The sequence below is a fragment of the Sus scrofa genome, chromosome 1, assembly GCF_000003025.6.
Source record: "Sus scrofa isolate TJ Tabasco breed Duroc chromosome 1, Sscrofa11.1, whole genome shotgun sequence".
NCBI lineage: Eukaryota > Metazoa > Chordata > Mammalia > Artiodactyla > Suidae > Sus > Sus scrofa.
Window position 1 is genome coordinate 168747113 of NC_010443.5, and position 22339 is coordinate 168769451.

A 22339-nucleotide genomic window follows, 5' to 3' on the forward strand; every position below is an offset into this window, starting at 1 on the left:
TGCTTGTCTGTCTTTGATGGTCTCTCCCACCCTGTCCCCTTTTGACTTGGGTTAACATTTCTCATCCTCCTTGCAATTGTTCAGAGTCAGCTTCAATAAATATAGGTTGGATGGATGAATGAAGGAAGGACCATTCACGATTGAGAGGAGCAGGTGCTTGCACATGGACTTCTTCCCTCCATGTCCATTGTCTTTGCCTAGTTAATCATCGCCAGAAGGAGGAAGGGAGCCTGTGGGTCTCGAGGCTGAGATGTCCACCTTCCACTTTGCTCAGCGTTGCTACTCCTGGAGAGATGTGGCTTCAGCTTGGGTGATGCCTCTTAGCTGCCAGGAGGGAAAAGAGACATAATCTGAATATTTGGGATTCCAAAAGTTGTCTTGTACCAGGGAACTTGAAGTTTCCTGTCTCCTCTTCCCGGCCATGAGGCAAGAAAGAGAATGAGAGTAAAGTAAGAGAGTGAACAGGAATTAGATATCTTACTGGAACATAACCTGACTCCCAACACTCCATTGGAAACCCAGTGTTCCATGGAGAAGCTGTTTTGCTTCTGTCTGAGCTTGGGGCTAGTCTCCTGTGTAGTTGCAGATTCCAGGTCAAGTCGGGGCCAGCCCCAGGCAGGCCCTCAGGGGGAACCTGGTTTTCAGGTCCATATCCCATTTGCCCTGAAAGAGGAAGAGAAAGAAGTTAGGGAGGTAAACAGAGGAGAGAGGACTTCTTAATACTCATCCAAGTTACTTAGAAACAGCTTAAAACAACATGTTGACCAGCTTGCAAGGCACTATGTTGTATTGTGGTGTTTTGTTGTGTTTTATTTTGTGTAAATCACACTTCCCTTCTTTCCTTCTTATTTATTGGGCACAAGCCTGCCTTGACTTTACAGTCTACAAAAGTTTACAACCAAGAAAACAAAAAGAACAATTTTGCAAACCTCATGATGGACCCTGGTATCTCAGTGGAGCCTGAAATTAGAGGTTTGATTACACATCTGCTTCCATTCCATGTCCTGATTGTTAACAAAGTAGGGATAATGAAGGGGTTCTCTTCTCTGCTGGGATGCAACTCCCTAAAGGGCCATTAGGATGAAAACACTAGTGTTTGTCAAGAGGAGAGAGCAGTATTTTTCAAGGTGTAATTTTTAGAACTCTAGCCCTAAGAAATACTCTGCTGATAAAAGGATTCCTGGTCAGTGCTTACGAGTGAGGTACAAGAAACTGCATTACTCCTAGGTTCCCCCACAAAGGTCCGGTTGTCCCAAGCTGCCTTCCTGCAGTCTGTTCACACATGGCTTTTGCTTCAGTCCCACATGCTCTGAAATCCCAGGAAGATTCTCTCAGCATCATGCCATTGGTCCTCCAACATTTGGGAGCCCTCACTAGGCCTGATGCCGTGCTCCAGGCTGGGGGCCCCCAGGAGGAGTGGGGGAATGCTGAGCATGTGGTGCTGGGCAGGGGGCAGACTTAGTGAGGTGACATGGCGGCAGTCTTGTGCAGGATGATCAGGTCATCTATCATAGCACCTGGGACAACAGAGTGAAGGTGGCACTAATAAATCATAATTATACTGGGCAGCAGGTGGAAACCAGGACTGCCCTACATGTATGGAGCTGACCAGAGGTTTTTTTTTTTTCCTCTCAGTTTAGGAGCCACTTCTAAGGCGAATGGGCAATAGTCACAGGGAAAAGGTGAACTATTAAAAGGGGCTTTCTAACAGCCCCGAAAAGAGCATGGGCTGTTTTATGAGTGGTGGGCACCTGGGCACTGTAAATATGCATGAGGTAGCCCACAACTGGCCCCCCAAGTTGTTGTATATAAAAAACATCGACATGCCAGGGAACTGCCGGGGCTGGATGACAGTGGGGTGGCCTGTAATTGTGATTGGAGGCACCCAGTCTGCTTTGCCCTCTCTGTTGGTGAGGGATAGTTGCCTATGTCATACATGAAGACCAAATCCTGCCCATCTGCGCACAGACACACACACACAGATAGAATTAGAAATGCAACGGGTCTGAAAGATTTAAAACTTGCCGTTTTTGTATAATTAATATTCTCTTGCGTCTATACAAAATGTATATATCTCTGTTTAAAATGAGACTAGATTTCACAGTTTAGTCTTGACTTTAAATAAAGAGTACATCCTGTAGCATGTAGGCAAAACCTGGTCCTAAGACTGTGACCAAGTTTGAAGTGGATCAGAATCAGTTCTGAAAAGCCAGCCTAGGTCACTCAGATCAGATCTGGTCAATATCGATTGCATTCTGGCTACGTAAGATGTTCACATCAAGGGAAGAAAGGTGGGAATATAAGGAAATTCTTTGTACTATTTTTGCAACTTGTCTGAATGTCTAAAATTAATGAAAGAAAAAAACACCAAAACCAAAACCAAACTTCATATCCTTTGCTCCTGCCCCAGCTCATACATGCCCTGCCTGAGGAACAACCTTCCCTCATCCTTTACAACTCAGCTCAGGCAGAACATCGCAGATTTCTCATCCCCTCTCACGAGATCCCAGATCTTCTGCAGATGCCCCAGTTATACCTACAACCTACCAGGATGATATTTTTGACTATTTTGCTCCTCTCTCATCTTACCCTGAGCGTCTTGGAAGCTGGAATGTTTTATTTCATTTTAACCTCTGAGTACCAAGGCCCTACTCGGCACTCGGCACAGACTTCTTCAATAAATCAATAAAACAGTTCAATTTGAAAAATTTTATTAGTTTTGTTTTCTTTTTAAAAATTGTGGTAAAATATGCATTACATAAAATTTACCATTTTAACCAAATTAAGTGTTCAATTCACTGGCATTGGTATCACAATGTTGTATAATTTTTCTATCATTTTAGGTAGTTTAAACTGGCCAGAGCTGTTAGAGGCAAGGGACTCGTGACACTCAGAATTAACTTAATCCCACTCATACCAGGTGCCTCCAATCAAAATGTTTGAGTGTGGAATTAGTTCATCTCATTTGAACCAGCTTGAATCAGGCAGAACTGGCTTTTTCTTTGGCCTAATCTCATGGGTTGTCACTTTCTCCTCTACCTGCCCCGCTTTTCTCCTCTCTGCTCCCACACACCCCACCAGTCCCTGGTTTGGCCTGGCTCTGGGGCAGTGAGCTTACATTCTGCAGCTACCTCCATTGTCTGCAGGTGCAGCCTGCAGGCAGGCTTTGGAGACAGTCATAAACAAACAAGCTGACAAGGGTACCTGTTTCTGGACAGCCTCTTCAAATATTTAAGGTCACTGCCACCCCCTCCTGGGAGGGGGGACATTTTCTCACAGTCACTCACTCCATTTACTACCTCACTAGCTCTAAACATTTGCTTTTGAATTTAAAGAATATGGCACTGCATTAGGAACCAGGAAACTGGGCTCTAGTAATTTTCCTGCCATTAGCTAGTTGGGTTACTTTCATCATGCCCTCTTTGGGACAGTATTTACCAAATAATAGTAAAAAGAAGGGCCTGGATATATAGATCAAAGTTTGATTTTTATTATTGTCTTGCAGCAGGCTTTTTTCGTCCCACACAGTATTACCCTAAGATAAGGGAAATGCTGAATCCCTCTGGCTGTCAGAAAGTGTCTTCTCTCTCCCCCATGCTGTCTAACCTTAGTTAGAATTTGGAGGGCTCCCAATTCTCTTTTCCCTTGCCTTCGAAGGAGCCCAGTGAGTCGGGTCTTGTGTGTGAGTGTGAGATTGTGATTGTGTGTGCCTTTTAGACCCGGGCTCCTCTTTGGCTGTCCTCAGAGTTCACTGGCTTCTTTTCTGCTATTGTTTACAGTAAAAACTTTCTTGCTGGCTCCCTGCTTCAGCCTCATCTTCACCCTGTTGCAGCCAGAATGGTTATTCCAAAAGGCAAGGATGTCTCTATTCCTCCTGTGCCTCGATCCTTCAATGGCTCCTATAAACCTCAAGATAAGATTAGTGCGGAATTCAAGACCTTCTACCATGTGGCCCTAGCTTACTTACCTCCTAGTCTCACCGCTTTTTGCTCTTACTTGGCCTGCCCGGACCACTCTTCCTTTCACTCTTGTCACCCTCCTCCCTAGTTTCCTTGGCCTAGACTGTCTGGGGGCCAGGACGGCCAGGACGGGCTGACCTTTGTTTTCTGGGGATCCAGGGATCCCGGGTGCTCATCCTTGTAAGGGGGCCCTCAGGGGTGCGGGAGTGGGTTGAGAGGCCGGTGCTTCCCAAGGTGACCGCCAGGGGGCGGCAGGAGCGGCTCCAGATGACAGCAAAAGGCCGTGAGTAGGGAAGGGAGGAGGGAGCGAAGGAGCACGGATCCCGGCTCTCGGGATAGCAAACTCTGAGGCAGAGCTCTGCGCGCGCCCGAGCAGCTGGCCGCCCGCGCAGCCCGACGCTGAACCCGGCCGCAGCGGGAGCCGGTGCAGGACGAACGCGGGGCGGCGGCAGCGGCGGCCGTCCATGCGGCGGGCTCCGGGCTGCCCGGCGCCGGGAACCACGCGGGGGCGAGGCTACGCGGCCGTCCGCCGCTCCGGGACGCGAACCGCCAGGTGAGCAGAGCCGCGCGCACCGCGCGCCCCCTGCCCCAGCCCGCGGGGCCTCGACCCGGCCGCTGCCCGCCTCTCGGGCCCCCTGTGGACGGCCGGGTGGGCTGGCGTGGCCCGCGAGGTGCGGTGGGTGTGTCCGGGGCGCCAGGGGTCTGCGCCCGAGCCGGGCAAAGGGAGCTAGCGCGCGCCTGTTCCGTGCGGACGGCTGCGCCTCCCTTTCCCTTTCTGGAGGATTCGCTCTGTCCCAGTGCCGGCACTCACCACTCCATTCTCCACTCGGAAACTCTAGGACAGTCAGCCTTGGCCATCGTGGAGTTGGGGCCCCGAGCGCTTTTGGTCGGAGTAGATGGGGATAGGAGAGTGCACACCCAGCCTGCGCGCCTCCATCCCATCCCGCCAACCTCCCGCCCAGGGCCAGAGAGAGCTGGTTGAATCTCGGTCCGCGCGCGTCGAGCCGAAGCCTGGGGCCTCGGCCCCACGGTTTTCTAGGAAGCCTCAAAACTGTGTGTGAAGCCCGAGAGGATGGGCTGTTTCTGCCAACTCCGGACACTTCCTCAAGTGCAGCCCAAGTACCTGCAGCCTCTTGGCGCGCTTAGAGAACTCGCTTTTCCCAAACTAGCCCATAATGGAGCTTTAGCGATCTGGAAGTTAGCATTTTTTTTTTTTTTTTTCCTGCTTCTTAGAAATAGCATCAGCTCTAACTTGGAAAGAGGCTTTCAGGTCATTCTCAGGCCCACTTAGTATCTGGAATTTGTGGGGTCTGGGGGCAGGGTCTCCTAAAGCAGTCCCCACCCAGCCCCACGCCCCCTGGCCTCGGTTAGTGCCTGTTGAATGTGCGTGCTTGCGTTTTTTTCCCCGTCTCCTTTGTGACCCGCTCCAGGCAGCCCTGCGTCCTTTGGCAGGCAGTGAGTAAATCTGAAGCCTTGGACCAGGGTAGCTGGAGCAATCCTGGGATGCCTGTTGGAATAAGAGAAATAGAGACCTGAGAGAGCTCTAAGGAATCATCCTGTCCAACTGTCCTTTCACAGCTGAAGCCACAGGATAGGCTAAAGATTTTTCAAAGATCACATAGCCCTTAAAAACCTGTATATCCTGCGTATGTCTTCTACTTTACTGATAAAAGTGATGGAGTGGTTGGGCTTAATAGGATTTTATTGGGTCTCAAAATACAAAGAAGAAAACATTTTAAAGATGATTTCGATACAGTACTACTCAATGCCTATAGATTTCTGTTGGCACCACAGTTGAATTCCTTTAGAAAACAAAATCCTAGCCCTGAAATTAATGTGAGGAAGCAGATGAGAGTCTTGGGACTTTCCTATAAATCTCTGTAGGGCTGGAGCAGGAATTTCCCAGAGGTCCTGGAAATGCGTTTGGGTGATCAAAATACTGGATCCCCTACTGAACAAGCAATCTGGGTGGCCTCTTGTGGGGAGGGCTGGTCCCTTGAGCTCCTGGGATCTCCTCCATGCCTGGCACCCAGCAGGGCACCAGATTGGTCTTATCTTCATTTCAGTCTCCCCTGCCTTGAAGAAATGGTTCCAACTGGCTGTTAGGAAATAAATAAATAAATAAAATACAGCCTGGGGGTTTGGGAGTAATCAGCACTGGCTATTTTGACTTGAGGGTTGTTGTTGCTGTTGTTTGGCCTAGAGATGCTTGTTGTGATTGTAGTCAGTTGCCCTAAAGAGAGTCTGGTTATTGATTATCCATCCTTCTCCATCCCCACATTTCTCTCCCTGGCACCACCTTTCTCTCAGCTGCTGGGAGTCTCAATGTTTGAGGGCTCCCGACTCCCCCTCCCATCTTTCTTATTTATAGCTAATTCATTATCAGGTCCCTTCCACATTCTTTTGTGATATCACAGGAAATTATCTTCCTGTCTTAATTTCCTCTACCCCCTCCTTAAACCATGTCCACATTACAGTGATAGTCCCCCCTCTTGACTCCTGACCACCAGGCCCTTTCTTCATTTTAATCCGTCTTCATTCATGCTGACAGATTAATATTCCTAAAATTCTGATTTCACCACATCTTTCCTTTTAAGAAATCACAATGACTCCCCAGGATCCACATCTATTTAAATCGTCTCCAACGGATATTTTGGGGCATCGGCTGTGTGCCAGGGACTGTTAAACTAAGAACAAGACAGTATCCTGGCCCTTGCTTTGTTGACAGGCCAGCAGATGATATATAGCCACCCAGAAGAGAAAGAGACATAAAGAAATAACCACAAACAATGCGGAACATGGTAGGGGGTGGGGGTGCAACACATCAAGGAGACACAGATGAGGGAGAAATGTTTTCCAGTGTGGAAGGAGCTAGGAAAGTTTCAGCTGGGCTTTGAAGCATGAAGAGGAGTTCAGGGAGCTGGGACAGGCTGAAAGGAGGGAAGGCATGTTAGGCAGAGGGCAGAGCTTAAGAGAAGACCCAGAGATGTCAAAGTGCGGTACAGACATGGTGCCAATCAAGGCCATTCTTCATCTGGGCATTTAAAGCCTGCCTTAATTTGAGTCTGTTCTGTTGATCCAAGGGCAGCCCAATTCTTCCCTGTCTGAAATCCTTCACTCCACTTACCTGGTCTTTTAATCGTGGTTTTGTATGCCCCCTTCCCCCAGCTCAGAAATTCACACTTCCGCTCTGCTGGTCTGAATTTTGCCAGAAAGTGGACCCCAGCCCTTCTTGCACATGCTCACCCCTCTCTTCCCTGAACCCATTTTAGGTGCTGCCCTACATTCTTTGCAGCTGCCTGTATTCAGCCTGGACATGTCCTAGTGGGCAAACCTCATCTCCCACCCTGAAGTTTCTCCAGGGTAGCTCCTGGGCTTCTGCTCCTGGAGCCTCTCCTGTTCAGGCCCCAGCAAACTTGAAAATGTGACTGGATTTGACCTTCCAGGCTAATTTTCCCTCCTTTTCCTTCTCCTCTCCACTTTTCCCACCCCTTATCTTTATTTTGTGCGTGTGTGTGCAGAATTGTGATATTTATTTACATATGTGCAGATCTAAAGGCTTTATGTGTGTTTATTGGCTGGCTTTTCTTTGAAGATAATGGATTAGAAACGTTATGCCCGTAACTACTGCATGACATAGGCTGACGCTGGTGGGGGAGCTTCGGTGGGAGGCTCTGTCTTGAGGCTGCTTTGCTGACTCTTGCCCTTTTACAGGATTCCCCCCTCCCCCTTTACCACTCTCTGTAGGGAGGTGATACTGGGCCACCCCTCATCTTTGGGCCTGATTTGCCTTCTTTTCTTTCCCCAGCCCATCAAAACTGACTTCTCTGGTTTCTGGAGCCTTGTTAGCCTGATGAACGCATACAGGTCATGTTTAATGAGCCCTGTGTGTGCTGTGCTTGATGCTCTAATCCTCCCAACAACCTGTGACAGAGATGGTATCATCTGCATTTTACAAGGAAGGAAACTCCACTTACTTGCCTGAGGTCACTAACTCAGGTTTTGAACCTGTCTTAGAACCCAGCTTTCTAAGTCTGGTGCTCTTTCCACTGAGCACCAGAAAGGGGTATCTTTGGAATACATGAAACAGAACATGGATCTGGTGGGGGAAAAAAAACCCACCCAGATTCCAGGGTGGAGGCAGGGCCTGAGAATGGGCATTTTAAAGATGGCCTCAGATAATGCTTCTGCACTCTCACGTTTGAGGACGACTGCCCTAGGCTGCCTTTGCAGTGAGGTTCTAGGGGTGGGTGGTGAGTTAATAAGCCACTTTATCCCAGGTAGCAGAGGTCTTTTTTAACAGAGGCCTTGACCTTGACTCTGAAGAGTAAACCATAGAGCAGAGACTTCTTTTGGTCCAAGAGGTCTTCAGTTCAGTCCTGAAAACACGCTCCCTGCCCCCTTGCCACAAAAGCAGGTAATCCTAGCCATCAGGCTCATGGCATTCCTGGGATGAGCAAGTGCTGAGGGAGAAGGACTAGGGTGGATTGGTTTGAGGCCCTAAGCCTCCTAGAGTCACAATGGCCTGGGACTCCCCAAATAGGACTGAGCATCAGAGCCTTCATTTCCTCCCTCCGCACATGGTGAGTCACACCTTCTGCCCCAGGGTGGGCTCTGGTTATTGACACATCTCCTTCATTCTCCAGGCCTTTATTTGGCCCCCCTCACACCTCCAGCCTTGGTTTCCCCATCTGTAACAAAGGGTGGCTATGGCCTGGTGTGGGGACCCAGGCACAGGCACACAGAGCATTAGGCAAAAGCCTGGCATCTAGTGGGTGCCTCATGCCAGTTCTCATCCCATTTAACTGCTCTGTACCCCCTCAGTGCTTGGCAGACAATTAGTGCTCAATATATGTGCTAAAGAAAAAGTGATTTCAGGCCCCCTCAAGTCCAAGGGGTTTGTGTCTGGAGGGCTAAATATTCAAACCTGAGAAATGAACACCCCCAGCTGTGTAGTTATATGATGATAATGATGATTATGAATTACACAGTCAACATCCTCTCACCTCTCCATTTCTCTCCTCCAGTTTCCCTTTAGTTTCCTCCAAGAAGAACCTAAGAAATAGCTATGCAGCAGGTTTCTTTACCGATGGTTACTTGTTCCAGAAGAGACTGGTGCCTTTCTGCCTTCCTTTTTCTCTTTTCCCTTAATTGGGAAGGGAATTGTGCATGCTCATGAGATCCCTGGTGCCTTGGTCCAGTGATCGCCGAGTGGTACCCCGGTAGTGTTCTCCCTAAGACCCTCTCCTCTTGGGCGTGGTCTTAAGTGCCGGCTTACACTGTAGTTGTCCCAGAAGGGTGGCACTCGGCAGCCCACGACCTGGGCTGGGCAGCGGGCAGGACGGCCCTACCCTCCAGCCAGCTGGCCCACTGCCCGAGGGCTGGCCGGCTGCAAGGACCCAAGTAATGAGTGATTAATGGGCGCCCCATCTAATCTCCTGCCAGGGGAAATGAAGGGGCAGCCGTGGGCCGGGGCTCGTCATGACCTGCTCCAGGTGGGCTTGGAATGCACCCAGCTCAGGATGGGGATTAAGGCTTGAAAGATGAGAGGAAATGAGATGTTAACCCTTTAGGCCGTGGCCCTCTGAGCCCCAGCAGGGAAATCACAAGGGAATTATCTGTAGGCATCTGATGAAAGGGCAGCTTGGCCTTTGATTTACAGCAGGGATGCAGCCACATGACTACAGGGGGAGGGAGGCAGGGTGTGACAAGCGACGTCTTTGACCTAACCATTTTTCTCAGAAGCTCAGATTCATTTCTTCTGAAAATGGATACGCCCACTGAGGGGAGGCTGCCCTACCTGCTTCCTTCTTGGAAACCTTCTGATCACATCAGCAAGTTACAAATTTGTACTTGCCAAACAGACTGTTCCTTCTGTAAGGCAGGGCCTCTGACCGCTGGTCCTTTTGAGGAGGATGGAAGAGGGAGTCCTCAGGCACTGGGTGGGCACCGTCTGGGCAGTGGGGCCCTCCTCCTTTCAGGTGGCTCTGGGTGTGGAGGGTGGGAGCACTCTCCAGCCAGTTCCCTGAGTTCAGGCCTTGGCTCCGCCCTGCTTGGGAGCCCTGAACAGTTCCGCAGTCTCTGGTGTTGCAGTTTTCTGGCCTGTAAGGTGGGCCAAGTCATAAAGCATACATACTGTGGGTGAGATTCATGAGAATGTCAAAAGCTTCAAGCAGTCTCAGACGCGTGGAAGTGCCCCTCGAAGGGCGGCCTTCATTTTTTTTCTCACTTCTCAGGCTAAATCCAGAGACCAGAGCCTCAGTGGGAAGGATGAAAGCAGCTTCTCCTCCGCACCTCTCAGATTTGCTCAGGGTGATTGATCTCTCACTTGTTTGACCTCTGACCCGCACATGCCTTGAATTCTGGTCCCCCCACCCCTTCCTTTGCTGCTGGCTCCCTGGCCTCCAGCTGCCCTTTTGATTCCACTGCCTGCCCCCTGCCCCCACCTCTATGCTTGGCTGCCAGTCCTCTCGTGGCATGGCCCTTCCACACCCGCTAAGCCCATTGCCAGCCTTGCTGTGACCTGACTGCCCAGAGCATAGTGGCTGAGAATAGAGAGGACAGCTGAAAGCAAGATGAGGCGCTGTGGAGACCGTCTGATGTGGGTGCAAATCTCAGCTCTGCCCACCTCCTCTTCTGGCTCCTCTGAGCTCCTGTTGCCTCATCCTTAATTGACACAAGAATAGTAACACTTATCTAAGAGTTGAGAGGGTCGCAGCAGCGGACACAGAGCTCTTTGAGACTGGGGGAGGGGAGTTTATTGCTAGTTATAAGGTGAGTCTGGAGGGTAGAGCTGTGTCTATTGCTATTTAAAAAGTGAACCTTGAATGTGGAGCTGTGTCTTCAACTTTTGAAGTCTCATTACAGGGTGTGTACTGACATCCTAGCTTAGTGTCTTTTCCAGAACAGACAAGTACTCAGGTCCTGTTTGACATTAGTCAAGGCTCAGGGTTTCATTCTGCTTGAAGTTCAAAGGCTCTTCTGGCCAGGTAAGGGAGAAGGAACTGATGTTTATGGAGCTCCATGTCAGGTACTGGGATTTACTTGCATTAACTTATTTAATCCTCCCAACTGTCCATGTGAGCTAGGCATGAGTCTTCTTGTCCTACAGCGTAGAAAGCTGAGGCTCAGAGAGGTTAAGGAAATTAGACAGGCTCACACAGCAAGTGGATGTCAGAGTGATATTTGAATCCCAAGTTATCTGACTCCAAAATATGTGCTGTGGGGCTAATGGGTCAATTTGTGCTTCAGTCTAATTATAACCCCCGAGAAGTCTAAGTGTAACTGCTTAAAAGTCTCATTGTAACCCACTTGAAATTTTAAAAAAATTAAATAGAATTCACATATCATAAAATTAACCATTTTCAAGTACACAGTTCAGTGGATTTTGGTTTATTCATAAAGTTGTGCCACCATCACCACGATCTAATTCCAGAATATCTTCAGCACCTCTAAAAGAAACTCCACACCCATGAGAAGTCACTCTCTGCTCCTTCCTCCCCATAGCCTATGGAAACCATGAATTTACTTTCTGTCTCTATGGATTGTAGATATTTTATACAGGTGGAATCATATAATATGTGGTCTTTCGTGACTGGCTTCTTTCATTAAGAATAATGTCTTCAAGGGTTCATCCATGTTGAAGCATGTACTAGGGCTTCATTCCTTTTTACTGCTGTGTAACCCACTTAAAGAGTAAGGCTGATGGGTTTGCTTAGAGAAGGGATGGATTAGAATCTCAGGAGAGATGCAGCACAAAGGGGTGCTTATTTTTTGCTGTGGGCAGATGTGAAAGGACTGTGGCCACAGGGGCAGGTGGAGAGAGTCCTCCCGCCTGAGTGCGGAGGTGGAGGCAGGTGGGGGTTGGCTGGTTCCCCACGTCTGGGGGTGGCAGGTGTGCTCAGCTTCTCATGCTGCCCTTGGCTTGTGCCATTGGCAAAGCCTGTTGAGATGCATCCTGGAGAGGCTACATGGGTGCTGTGGACCCCTGCCTGGAGGGGTGGGCTAGAGGCTTTTGGAGCCCTCTTTGCCAGGCTGCCTAGTTTCAGTGGTGGGTAGACATTTCCACCCCTGCACTGTCTGTCACATTGCTTTTACCTCCAGGTGGACTCCGGTGTCAAAAGCTGCAGGCTGATGACGACATTGCTGATTTGATTTTGAAGTTTCTGCATATTATAACACTTTATTTTTTTCTGATTATAAAGGTAAGGTATATTTATTGTGGAAAACATAGGACATACAGAAAACACAAAGGAGAAAAATGAAAATTGCCCATAATTCTCCAACCAGTGACAACCATTACTTTGAATGTTTATCTTCCTAGTTTCTCTCTGAGCACATGCACACACACACACACACACACACACACGCACAGAGTTTTATAAATTGATATTATGCTAAACATGTTGTTTTGTTCACTACTGTTTTTGCTTAATACATCATAAAAATTTTTCTTATGTACTGACATTTGCTATTGTTCAAAGCATGATTTTTGGAACTGTATTTTTAAAAATATTAGTGTTCACTTAAACAGTCCTCTGGCCATGCTGGTTGTTTTTCATTTTTCAATGTTGTTTATAAGTAAAACTTCTTTTGTGCATTTTTTTGTACTTATGTCAATGCATAGCGCTGTTTCTGGGACAAGAGATATATAAATACTCTTTTTTTTTTTTTTTCATCTTTTTGCCTTTTCTAGGGCTGCTCCCATGGCATATGGAGGTTCCCAGTCTAGAGGTTGAATCGGAGCTGTGGCCCCTGGCCTACACCACAGCCACAGCAACTCGGGATCCAAGCTGCATCTGCAACCTACACCACAGCTCACGGCAATGCCGGATCCTTAACCCACTGAGCAAGGGCAGGGACCAAACCCACAACCTCATGGTTCCTAGTCGGATTTGTTAACCACTGCACCATGACGGGAACTCCCAAGAGATATAAATACTCTTAAGGTATTTGACACATATGGTCAAATTGGCCTTCCAGGAAGACTGTATAATTCCACAATTGTGTTATTTTTTTTTAACATGAGTTTTATTATACATGTAACTTGCCCAAAGCATCTCTCATTCCCCTCTGCCCGCCTCCTCCAGCTCCCCCCCCCCCCCCGCCACATCTGCATAGTGCACTAACTGCTCATCTTGTTTTCTCCTTGGTGTTTGCCCGTATTTTAATGTAAGCATGTCTTTTTTTTCACATGGAATGATTTTTATGTGAACACAGTTGGGGGTTCCTATTTTTAAATGCAGTGATCATTTCCAACGTCTTGCCCTATCATGATTTCCTTAGCCGTTTCCCCATCCTTTGTTAGGGATCAAGGTTGTTTCTAGTTTTTTCTTAATGAAAAAATTCGTCCTTCCAACTTGAACATTCAAGTTGCTGGGTTTTTTGTTTGTTTGTTTGTTTTGTTTTCATGACTTCACATTCCATTTTGGGAATTCAGTTCCTGGTCATGTCATCACCAGGTCCATAGCAGGAGCTGTTGTAATAACGTGAATGCTGCTGAGGGGCCTTCAGAGAAAAGGCACCTGGGAGGCCCAGGTGAGAGAACCCAGACACAGAACCAGTGCTTGTTTTGGCCTCCCCTTTTCCTCTCCTTATTAGGAACTGTTCTTTCCTCAGACTCACGTCAAGGAACTCAACACCTCGGTCCTACGAGGGATATAAGAGGTGTGTGAGTTGGGGCTTTCCGAGGTCCATGCGGTGAAATTATGTCAGTGTTCGTGTGTGATCATGTATACTTGGCATTGTACAATAGGTGGTCTTGTGACTGGCTGCTTTCACTAGGCATAGGGAAGGGGCGGGTCTTGGTGACTTCTGAGACTGTGCTTTCGTGGTTCTGTGTGGGCCTTGCCATGTGTTCACTGCCCCTGCTTCCAGTACTTTCTGAGTCACTGCCATGCATGGTCCAGCCCTGCATTGCAAGTGCCATGCATTCCAGTCCTGACTCAGCCACGTATTGCTGTGAACAGCTTAACTTCTTGGAACTTCACTCTTTTGTGAAGTGGAATGACAATCTGTACGATCCCTATACCTGCTGTGGGAGCTAGAGGAGACAGCATGTGGACAGCATTTAGCATTTGTCCATTTCCCTAACAAAATGAAGGGCCTGCCCCCTGCCTTTGTGAGCATTGGAACATCTGTCCATCTTAAAGAGAAAGATGGCAGTCCTGCACTGGCAGCTGTTACACCTCTGGAGGGGGAAGGCGGGTAGGCAAACAGTGTGGTAAACTTTATGCAGGAGGAAGGCCCGGGAGATGAGCATCAGACTGACATAGAAGGGAAGTCACAGAGCCTTAAGAGGGGCCACACCCTCATATGGGAAACAGCCTTGGGGTGTGGGGGGTGAGTGAGGGAGAAAGTCGAAGTCTGTTGTTTCATGGGGTGGCTGCATTCTTGAAGACCTCACACGATTCGGATCTCTCATCATTCAGACTACATTTTCCCATAAAAGAAATGTACGGGGCGTGCATGTGTGCTTGGTGCATCCTCAGAATGCATAGTTTTGCTGAAGCATGGCTTTTTATGTTGTCACTGTTATCTCCAGCACGGCACAGAGGGCTCACTCATAAATGGCCCACTCGGTATCTCAGGACAGTGGTTTGGCTTCCTTAATCCCAGGCTGCTGGTGGTGGTTGTTTCTGTTATCATTTCAGTGTGTTTTCAATCCAGCACCACCATGTGACAGGCTGTCTAGATCAGGGGTCTGAAAATCTTTTTTTTTTTTGGTCTTTTTGCCTTTTCTAGGGCCACTCCCGCGGCATATGGAGGGTCCCAGGCTAGGGGACCAATCAGAGCTGTAGCCACTGGCCTACACCAGAGCCACAGCAACACCAGATCTGAGCCACGTCTGCAACCTACACCACAGCTCATGGCAACGCCGGATCCTTAACCTACTGAGAAGGTCAGGGACCGAACTCGCCACCTCATGGTTCCTAGTCGGATTCGTTAACCACTGCGCCATGATGGGAACTCCTTTTTTTTTTTTTTTTTTTGGATAAAGGGCCAGAGAGTTAACATTTTGGCTTTGTAGACTGTATGGTCTTTGTTGCAACTAATCAACTCTGCCTTTTGAGCCTGACAGCAGCCATCAAAGATCCATAAATAAATGGTGGTAAAACCTTATCTATGGACACCACAACTTGAGTCTCATATAATTTTCACATTGTAAAATAGCGTTCTTCTTTTGGTATTTGTTCAGACATTTGAAAACATGACAAGAGCAGGCAGTGGGTCAGGTCTAGCCCACCGGCCAGAGTTTGCTGACCCCTGGTCTAGATGACTCTAGTATTTGAAAACTTATTTTCATTGAGTGAATGTTAAAAAAGTAAAAAGAGTGAATGTTAAATTTTCCCTGTGGTCAACAAAGTCACTCGTAGAAGATGCAGTGCTCATAAGAGTAGAGCTTAGTTCACAGGTTCTATCAAAACATTGTGGGTATTTGTCAGCCTGGGTGATGCCAACGTAGGCAAGTACTTCAGTACAAGCTGAAATTCCTTTTTTCTTTTAAATCTTTTTAGGGCCATATTGACAGCATATGGAGGTTTCCAAGCCAGTGGTCCAATCGGAGCCGTAGCCACCAGCCTACACCACAGCCACAGCAACTCCAGACCTGAATCGCATCTGTGACCTGTACCACAGCTCATGGCAACCTGGAATCCATAACCCACTGAGTGAGGCCAGGGATCGAACCTGCATCCTCATGGATGCTAGTCAGATTTGTTTCCTCTGAGCCATGATGGGAGCTCCCTAACCTGTAATTCCTTAAGTAGTTATTCTAATGGATTTTAAACTTTAAATCATATTATTTTCAAATATAGGCATCAAATGACTTTATTAAGAGCTGGATCATTCTATTTCATGATTCAGATTGTATCCCATACTGTTGTTAATTATTGCATACCATGCTGGAGTCTAGCAACCCTGCCTGCCTCTCGACAGCCTGATGGCCTGTGTTAAGGGGTTTGGAGCTTGGTTCTGGCTGGGATTTTTGTTGCAGAAGCCAGGGGAAGGCATGGGAAGGAGCACCAAAGCGTATGTGTGGCACATGGTAAATGTGGGATAAACTTGTTCCCTCTCTTCCCTTTCTTTTCCTCCCCACCCAAATGTTCTGTATATTTGGTCAGCTCCAAAGCATGCTGAGCCTCTTTGAAATTGTTACTTTGGTTCTTTCCACATGCAGTAAAGTCACTAACCTTTTTAAATGGAAACAAAAACAAAGGCAGTTAGAAAGCAGTTTCCCCTCCTGGGTCACCAGCTTTCTCTTGCCGGAGACTCAGATAATCGGCAGTGCTGTGCTGAGACTGCGGCTGGGGCCAGAAGAGAGGCCCCAGGTCCAAGGCAGGCGCCTCCAGCTGGGTGCAGACACAGCTCTCCAGCCAGGAGGGGGGGTGCCTGGCCTGCTGGCTGCTCTGAGTTCCGAAGCTCCTGGGTGTATCTTGGTTTCAGAGATTCCAATGGTAGGAAAGCCAGGATCCTCTCCAGACGAGAGACCACCAGCCCCGAAGGTGACTGTGATGCCGTGGATCTTGGCTCTCGAGTGTGCTTTTGCTGTGTGTGTTGGATGGAAGGCCCGTCTTGAGCAGACGTGTTTTTGTGTTGTTCAGAGGCTGATGGTGCATAACCACGTGTACTTTCTGGCCGGAGGTCTGGCAGGATGTGAAGAGAGGCAGCCACTGACCTTTGGCTGGTAAGATTTTGCACTGTTACGTGGGACAGGGGGCTGGCATGCTTCCTGTGGTTTAGGAGCTCTATGATTTATAGACAAGTGGTCTTGGTGCCCAGGGCATGGGCATTGAGTCCTGACTTGGCCACCACCTTGCCGTTTGACTTCCAGTAACCATTCTACTCTGTCTCTGGGGTCACTGATTTTTCACTCTTAAATGAAGGTGAGAGCCATTTCTGAGGGCCCATTTCTCAGTTGAGACATGGGGAGGTAGGGGAGCCTGGACTTTCACCCTCACCCTGTAGCAAGAAGATGTCCTTGCCCCTCTGCACTGGATGGTCAGACGAGGCCTAGTGGACAGTCAGGAGTAAGGGGTACCACCCAGCAGTAAGGAGGCCATGCATCCTTTCCTGCTTCCCCTCCCCACTAGTGCTGCCAGTGGAGGCCACAGGAGGCACAGGGAAGTATCAGTGGAGACCTGCTGGGGAGACCCTGGCTCAGCAGTAATGGTGCATCCCCTCCATCTTCAGGTGTCAGTGGAAGCCAGGTGGGAACCTGGCCTTCTTTCCCCAGCTGGCTGTAATGAGGGAGGGTCCCCCTTCTGCTGGAGCAGTGTCAAAGGAAGCCAGCTAAAACGGAAGGTTTACGTGAGATCTAGAGCCTCATAATGTGATACCTAAAATGTCCAGGTTTCAATTGAATATCACTAGTCATACCAAGCGGCGTAGAGATCTCAAACTTCATGAGAAGAGGGAGTCACTTGATGCCAACACTGAGATGACAGAGATGTGGGAATTACCTGACAAAGATTTTAAAGCCATGATTCTAAAAATGCTTCAGTGAGCAATTATGAACACACTTGAAACAAATGAGAAGAAAACAGAACATCTCAGCAAAGAAATGGGAGGTATAAAGAAGAACCAAATGAAAATTTTAGGCCTGAAAAATACAATAACAAGGAAAATCTCACTGCATGAGTTAACTGGCAGAATGGAGATGACAAAGGAAAGAATCCATGAATTCGAAGACAAAATGATAAAAATGACCTAATTTGAACAACAAAGAGATCATAGGGGGAAGAAAAAAAGAACAGGTCCTCATAGACCTGAAAGGCTAGAACAAAAGATCTAACATATGTATCTTTGAAATGCTAGGAGAGACAATAAAGGGAGGGACTGAAAAAGCACTCAGTGAACTAATTGCTGAAAACTTCTCTAGGTGAGGATGAGACACATGCCTCCAGATTCAAGAAGCTTAGTAAATTCCAAACAGGATAAACCCAAAGAAATCCACACTGAGGTATGTCATACTTAGACTTCTGAAAATAATTTTGAGAAAGAAGAAAGTAGGAGGACTCAGTCTGCCAGGGTTCAAGACCAACAGCCACAGTAGTTAAGACCGTGTGGTATTGGCAGAGGGACAAGCACACAGAGCAGAAATTTGCACATCTTTTTTTTTTGATAAAGATGTGTAGGGAAATCAGAGAAACATTAACTATAATGATGTGGATGATGGCTTGGAAGAGTCTGGTAGAAGACAGAGAAGAGAGGAGTGTTTGTCTGAGAGTTAATACACATGAAGAATTGAGAATTGGTGAGCCTGGGTCAAGGGCTCCTGGGAGAAGGACATTGAGGAAGCCCAGGTAGGCTTTGCACTTTATTCATTGGAAGAATAGCAATGCTACCACCAAAGTAGAAAAGTTCGGTAGGAAGAGGGCTTGGCCTGGAGCTGGTGACCAGGTTCTTCAATTATTCATCTTGGGTGGGCCCACCGCAGGAGGAAACTGGAACTATAGGAAAATAGTCTGAGTGAGACGGCAGGTCTTGAATTGTTGGGTTTTTGAGACCTCAGCATGAGATAATAATCAGAGAGGTCAGAGGGTAGGAGTCCTTACGCAGTGTACATAGCTCATTAGTAGGGGGTGGGCTATAGCTGATATTTTTTTCAGTCCTGGTTTTGGTCACAGGGAAAGCCAACAAGGCAAACAGAGGAGACAGGAAGAGAACAGACTTGCATGGGCACTGACAGTGGGCTTCAAGGAAAGGGGTATGGTCACAGTTTTATTCTTGTTAAACTCAATTGCCTTTTATTGGCCCCCTTGACCTCTGGGTGATCTTTGACTCCAAGGCCTTGCCTCTCTTGGTTTCCTTGAAAATATCTCCGGATTCACAAGATGACCATCTGTTTTACATTATCACCATCTCTTAATCACAGCAGCTGATTTCAGCTTTACCTAGCACCAGCCCATCACAGAATTGTGTCGAGGAAGTGAGACTAATTTGCTGGGTCTCTGCTTCCCTCTGTAAGGATATATGGAGCCTTTCAGCCTACATTGCACAGCAGTGATTGCTACAAATCATTGACTAGATTTCTATCGCTTAAAAAAATAATGACATAACTCAAATGTCAATGCAAAAGCCCTGAGAGCCAAGCAGGAAAAGGCAAATCCTTCCTCTGATGTTCAAAAGCACCAAGAGCAGCACGTGTGGCCGGCTGATTTATGGTGGCCCAGGCCCACAGAGCCGAGATGTGTTCTGGATGGGCAAGTGTGTGGGGGCACTGAGTTGATATCTTGGACTCAAGGCCAAAGCCGTCATGGAGGGAACAGACCAAAGCACAAGCTCACGCACAGCAGCTCTCCTGGCGGGGCGGGGGTTGCAGCCTGTGTTGTGCACCAGGTCTATGTGAATTCAGAAGCTCTCTTGGAAATGTGTATCTGATGTGGGTGCCCGGGGACCTGAGAGGCAGCTGAATGGAGTGCTGAGACAAGCCGTGACTCAACAGCGGATGAGCTTGGGTTCCAGCCTGTTGCTGCCCCTTGCCAGGGGCCCATTGCTCATGGTGACCTAGGGCACAGCACGTCACTGCTCGCAGCCTCATTTCCTCCCGTGTAAAATGGGTTTATCCATAGTACTTACCTCATTAAACAGTGTTTGAAAGGTGTTCAGCACAGCCTATCAAGTAGTATACATCAATAAAAATTTAAAATCTTTAGTCCTAGCTTTGCCTCTAATGAGCTGTGATGCTTTCTACCAGTCATCTTATTTCGTTGAGCATCAGTTTATTCATCTGTGAGTCATCGTTACAAAATAATGAAATTGGAGAGTTGGATTAGAATCTCCCATCCCGGGTTTTTGTTTTTTTTTTTTCTTTTTACAGCCACACCTGCGGCATTGGGCTGGGGGTCCAGTTGGAGCTGCAGCTGGGGCCTATGCCACAGGCACAGCAATGCCAGATCTGAGCTGCATCTGTGACCCATGCCATGATGAGAACTCCTCTCCCAGTTTTCTCATGCTTTGTGGTTCTGTAATAAGATGTCAATCAGAAAATTCACAAAGGAAATAATCAATAGCTTTAAAGTCAGAGTAAAAACATATTTGCATAAAAGTTAGAAGCAAAATTAAAAGACAAAAATCAAACTGAAAGAACTTGACAAGATAAAGATTAATGTCTAATAGAGGAGGAGCTTCTTAAAAAGTCAACTGAAAATTGATTTGTTCTTTTAATGTTAGTGCACTTGGGGGGGGTGTGTGTGTGTACATGTGTATGTGTGCACACACAGATGTACCCAGGTACTTGCCAGAGTGCCAAGAAGCCGTTTGTAGATGCCAAGACCTGGGCTTTGTATCAAAAGGTAGAGAAGTGCCATGGGAGCAGCCCAAGAAATGGCAAAAAAAAAGAAGGAAGAGAAGGTGGACCAGGAGAGTAGCTCAGCCTGAGCCAAAGCTGCTGTTAGTCCCATGGCCACCTGCCTTTGACCAAAAGTGGCTGGAGAAAATATTGGGTTTTAGAATGAGATGGATCATCGTTTTGGAGAAGGCCTGGGCTGCACACTAGAAAATCCATGGTTTCCATGCCTTGCTCAGGCTGTGGTTGTCTGATCTTGTTTCCTTTGATGACTACAACCCAGGGATTACAAGTCACCCTTGGCAGAGGATGCTGGGGAGAGGCTGAGTCTGAGTGGGGAGGAAGGCTGGAGTCTGTTTCTAGGCATCTTTGATTCCTTAGGTAGAGTAGCCTGCATCCCCTCACATGTGTTTATTTATGTGTCTCAGACTTTAGGAGTAGAGTGGAGGATGTCATTGAGGGTGTTCATTTCAGAAACAACTAGCAGTCACTACAAAACAGGAAAGACTCTTCAGATCCTGGGCTGGGCATCAGTACGCTGGGAATGTAGTATAATCATTACTGAAGAGAAGGCCCTCCAAGTGAGATTGAATGTGAGTTCCTTCCGTCCTCACAGAACACCTGCTGTGCCCCAGGCACTCTTCTAGGCACCAGGAATAATAAAAAATAAGTCTTCAAGAAGAGTTTTTCTCTTCCGTAGTGTCATGTTATGGGGAGGAAAGGCAAGCACAGATCATGCTGATGCATGTGACCATTGCTAGGTCAGAGTTCTGCATGTAAGACTCACACAGAAGTAAGGAAATTTAGCCAGGTTTATCAAGTGCTGTAAAACAAGTCACTAAGTAAGTACTATTTGGAGAAGAGAAAGTGCTCTTACTCCAAATGCATTTCTCTCTTTGATCTGCAGTATCATGTCATCGGAAATTGAAAAAGCAACTCTGTACAGAAGTAGGAACAAATGGCTCATGTATATAAAATATCTTGCCTGCCTAATATTTCTACCCTTGACTGTTTCCCTTAGTTACCTGGGAAACGTTTTTTAGGACTGAAAACAAATATACACCACATCAGTGTTGATGACCATGAAAATGATGTAATTTGCATAGAAGTCCTTGACTAATCTATGCTGATTATCTAGTTTCTCCTGGGAAGAAAGGAGAAGTAAGGTGTTTTCTTTCATGAGTTAACAAAACCCACTGTAATATGTTTGCTTAAACTATCCAGGGGGTTTTAGGATCTTCTCAACATTTTTTCCTAATTCAGATTCTCTGGGTTTTCAGGATGCGGTGGGCAAGGCAGCCAGTTTGCAGAACGGAGGTTCATTGGGAAGATATGAGTTCTGTGGCTGAGTTTGAAAGTGATGGGGAAAAGGATGAACTGTGGAAGAGGTAGGAGAGAAGACAGCAGAGGGAGTGTCAAGGGAACATCCCTCTGGCTGGCTTCAGCCCAGGAAGGAGAAGCTGGAAATGTGACCAGGCCTAGGGCTTCAAGGTCAGCTTTCTTGAATACCCAGCTGCCAGGGGTGGGATTTCCTGAAAGTAAAGGGCTGAAAGGGCTGTGGCGAGCGATGATGGCCAGCAGAGGGCTTGGGAGGGCCAGACCCTCTGTGAAGGCAGCACAGATCTGAGGTGGGCTGGTGCCTTCGTTCTGTCCCCAGGGCTATCTCTAGTCATTCCCAGAGCATCAGCAACAGCACGTAGAAATCAGACATGGCCCGATTCCTAAGACACAGACTATTCATCCTTCACACATTTTTCCCTGCAATCATCAAAGTTCTTTTGCATGCCCGCTCTGTACCAGGCAGAGATAAGAAAAGATGTAAAGATGAAGAAAACATATACCTGGCCTTGAGAAGCCTCCCTATCCAGTGAGGGACAAGAAGAAACAGAGCATCTGTTAAAAGATGACAGTCCCTTCTCTTGGAAGCTTTTAGACTCTGTCCTGTATCTCCCATTGTTGACTGGAAGACTTGCCCACTGCATTGTTATGATGACTCTTCAAAAGATATCCTTCTCTCGAGAGAGTAATGTAAGTGTTAACAATGAAAGTCTGGGGAGTTCCCGTCGTGGCTCAGTGGTTAACGAATCCGACT

At 47.6% G+C, this 22339-nt stretch overlaps 1 protein-coding gene across 4 annotated transcripts in view; it reads left to right on the plus strand.

The window, feature by feature from the left end:
* THSD4 (thrombospondin type 1 domain containing 4) overlaps nucleotides 4291-22339 on the plus strand; it is a 577157-nt gene continuing 559108 nt past the window's right edge. The window contains exons 1-5 of one of the 4 annotated variants that reach the window (XM_021073936.1): nucleotides 4315-4512; nucleotides 12063-12163; nucleotides 13421-13496; nucleotides 13578-13625; nucleotides 16562-16644. The gene's annotated coding sequence lies outside the window, so the exon portion shown is untranslated. Of the gene's footprint in view, nucleotides 4513-12062; nucleotides 12164-13420; nucleotides 13497-13577; nucleotides 13626-16561; nucleotides 16645-22339 lie in introns of all 4 variants that reach the window. The other 3 variants (XM_021073943.1, XM_021073928.1, XM_021073924.1) reach the window with 3 other exon arrangements.